This window comes from Epinephelus moara, chromosome 5 (genome assembly GCF_006386435.1).
Source record: "Epinephelus moara isolate mb chromosome 5, YSFRI_EMoa_1.0, whole genome shotgun sequence".
Classification (NCBI taxonomy): Eukaryota; Metazoa; Chordata; class Actinopteri; order Perciformes; family Serranidae; genus Epinephelus; species Epinephelus moara.
Genome location: NC_065510.1, coordinates 39,048,182 through 39,052,223, shown reverse-complemented (window position 1 = coordinate 39,052,223; position 4,042 = coordinate 39,048,182).

Genomic DNA, 4,042 nt, shown 5'->3' with positions numbered 1-4,042 from the left:
TGTGCAAAACTTTGTACATTAAAATGTGTAAACAAGTAGCTGATTTTTCCCTTAATTTTTATTTTGTATTCATCATGACTCCACGGCGGAAGTGGAAAGCAGAGTGACTGTCTTAACAACAACACGGACCAGTGGGTTTTCCCAGGAAATGTGGCCCCGCCCTTATTGGCAGCGAGTGAAAGGAGGCGTTTCTGAACTGCCGAGCGGGTGCCAGGAGATGCCACAGATTGCCACAGNTTTTCCCAGGAAATGTGGCCCCGCCCTTATTGGCAGCGAGTCAAAGGAGGCGTTTCTGAACTGCCGAGCGGGTGCCAGGAGATGCCACAGATTGCCACAGACTGCCACAGATTGCCACTGCAGTGCCACTACCTGCCAATGCCACTGGGAGGATCTCGGCGCTGTTGTTTGTTTTGGTTTGTAATCACTGTGTTGTAGAGGAAGGCGCTTCAGCGCAGGCGCATGGCGTCATGCCGTGGTGTTGCTTTGCAAATTTACACTGCCACTCATTGGCCTGGCGTGCATACTACAGCGTTTCCAGTAGATTTTGCAGCTCCGTGTGAATGGGGATCGTTTCAATAACATCATCATATAAACGCAGAAGTTTTGGAAAACGCAAAGGACAGACCGTTTTTAGAGAAACCGTTGTCGTCTAAACAGGGCCTGAGTCTGTTAGTTTTGTGCAGGTCTGAAAGACAATTTTACAATCATTCATTGCTCTGCATCATGTTCTTAATAGCTCTGATATGCAGCAAGCAGACCAATATTTGTCGATACCAGAGCACAGTATAGAGCAGAATTTGGTTATAATTTGGCAAAGACATGCTGAATGTTTCTTTGGTTATTTGTCATACATTCAGGATGCAGAAAAATTCTTGAAGTTCTTGTAGAGATTGTTTTTGTACATTACATTCAAAGAAATAAAACAGTTTTTAAGTGACAAGATCACCAAATGAAAACTACTAAGTACTATTGGGAAAAATAAAAATCAGATACCTGTCCTCAAAGAAATATGGAAGAATATTGACAAAACATAAATCTTGTTTACTATGGAGATATATTTGTGTCTTTATTACATTTGAGAAAATAAATGATATGAGAGGGGGAAAAAATGTTTGAGAGAAAAAAAAATATTTGAGAGAAAAAGTTTTCACACTGATAGCAAAAAGTAATAATATTTGAGACTAAAAAAAGTTTTGAGATAAAGTATTTTGTCATAGAAAATAAAATAAAAAAAAAATAATTTGAGATTTAAAAAATTATTTCCAAGAAAAAAACTCTCTCAAAAAACTTTTTTTACTCTCAAATATTATTTTTTTGCTATCAGTGTGAAAACATTTTCTCTCAAAAAAAAATTGTTTCTCTCAAAACATTTTTCTTCTCTCTCTCAAAACCTAAGTCTTTGCTCTCGTGTCAGGATTTTGCTCTCACTGTGAAAATAATGTCATGGCCGGGGCCATGTTCCTATTGGCCAGTCTCAATCGAATTGACAGCTAGGTGAGGATCGTCTTGGGAGTCGAATTCAACTGAATCATTCATCCATCATGGTGGATTCACCAGCATAGATGCGCTGCGTTATTTGGGAGCGGAGACTCCAATGTTTGGGTAAGATGGTGACACACACAATTGATGGGTAGCTAGCTGAGCAAGTTGGTTATCAAAGTCATTCCTATAACGAATCCCTTTTCTCACCTAACGTTATTTTACCGAGGTTGTGTTATTAACTGCACTAGCCAACTAGTGTTAACTTTACATCTAGCTAGGTTATCCCATTAGCGTTACTTTACTACGGTGCTTTTCTCTTCCAACATTCCATGTGGGTGAGCGCTGCTACACCTCAGCCCTTAATTGGCATCAGTTGGGCCTAATTTCCAGTTGTCAGAGCCTAATTGCACAGTGGTGGCACCTGCGTTATTTGGTCTTCCCCTCACGGGCGCGCTCACTTCTACCTGGCGTTTACCTGGCGAGGGCTGTGTGTGTCGTGCTCCGACACACAAGCGCGCTTTGTGTGTGTCGTGCTCCGGTTTCTGTACCCAGACTTGGAACTCATAATGGGTGCTGCAATGTTTGTGTACTGTTAAAGCGTATTATGGTGTCACAGCTGCCGTGACTCTTGGTTTACAGCGGCGTTGGCCGTTTCTGTTGTGTGCAGCTTTGGAGGGGACTTTGAAAAGTGTGGCGTCTGCTCTTCCTCACTGTGAGACGGTGACTGGGTTTGAGCTGTGCGCTGTGCGTTAAGCTCCCTTCGCTCCGGTAAGCTCGCTCTGTTTTTTTATTTCTACTTCTGCTAGTTCTATTAACTTTATGTTAACAGGTTGTCCTGCTCTCTGTCCTGCTGTAGCTGAGGCCACAGCTTGTGGCTTCTTCTCCTCCTCTGTGCACTGTGTGGGGCTGCACGGTGACGTGGACCGTCAGCTGGGCATCCTGAAGGACGGCTATCCACGGCCTCCAGCCCCGGTGCGGCCGCTCCGTTTTCCACTGCTGTTCTGCCGGTTTTCCACAGACTGATTAGAGCACACTGTAACGCGGCTGTGCATTCATGTGGCTTTGGACCTCTGTATTATATTTGGAAGTCCGTCTCCTGCCCCCATATTTACCAGTGTACGAATCTGTGTGACCTTCTGTTGTTAAGAGTAGTCTACAGGTTTGAGTGTATTCCCTGGGGTGCAATTCCACAGGTGGTGTTGTCGGCTCATTTCCCTCTCCTCTCCATTTGGCCACACATGCATAACGTTAATGTATGCATATCCACTCCCAAATAACGCAGCGCATCTATGCCAGTGAATCCACCATGGTGGATGAATGATTCAGTTGAATTCGACTCCCAAGACGATCCTCACCTAGCTGTCAATTCGATTGAGACTGGCCAATAGGAACGTGGCCCCGGCCATGACATTATTTTCACAGTGAGAGTAAAATCCTGACACGAGAGCAAAGACTTAGGTTTTGAGAGAGAGAAGAAAAATGTTTTGAGAGAAATTAGGTTTTGAGAGAGAGAAGAAAAATGTTTTGAGAGAAACAATTTTTTTTTTTTTGAGAGAAAATGTTTTCACACTGATAGCAAAAAAATAATATTTGAGAGTAAAAAAAAAGGTTTTTGAGAGGGTTTTTTATTTCTTGGAAATCATTTTTTAAATCTCGAATTATTATTTTTTTAGATTCTATGACAAAATACTTTCTCTGAAAACTTTTTTTTAGTCTCAAATATTATTTTTTGCTATCAGTGTGAAAACTTTTTCTCTCAAATATTTTTTTTTCTCTCAAACATTTTTTTCCCTCTCATATAATTTATTTTCTCGCATGTAATAAAGACACAAATATATCTCCATAGTTTACATGCTCTGTATTACCACATGACAGCTTTAGGAGCATCAAAACCAACAGTGTATCTAGTTTCACTGAACATGAGGCTACGCAGCGGTTACATGACAGGTGCCGTGAGAACAACTGAGTTCATGTATCCACTTACTTCTTGTTATAACTTGTCCTGTGATCCAGTGGTGCATGACTGTTTGCCATCACACAAACAGGATGGATTCCAAAACAAAGTAGATGTGTACTAACATGAAACTTCTCAGAGACAGACGAGATCTATAGATTATTTTGAGTATTCGAGTCATGAGTTCTGGAAAAAGACATTGCTGTTGAGTTTCTCAAATGTATTTTTTGGCGCTTTGAGCAGCTCAAGCTCAGTGCTATATAGTTCAATCAGGGGAGAGACACATTTTTATAGTAAAAGAATATTTTTCAAATAAACACAAGAAGTTTGAGCTCTAGAAAAGGATCAGCACTCAGTGAATAACCTCCTAAGCCCTATGATAAGCTATTATGGCAAGGCTTAACTATACAGACCAGTGAGCAGTGATAACTAACATGTCTTTGGGGTTATCGGGTGGGAACCTCCTTTCACCGGTGTTTCATCTAGTTGGTCCCATGACACCTCCAGGAGGCTAGACAGTGATCTCTGGCGTCCCAGAGACACTCCCCTAATGCCAGGTCTCACTGCTCTCCACACCAACCCAATAACCTCCTTTACCTTACTTAC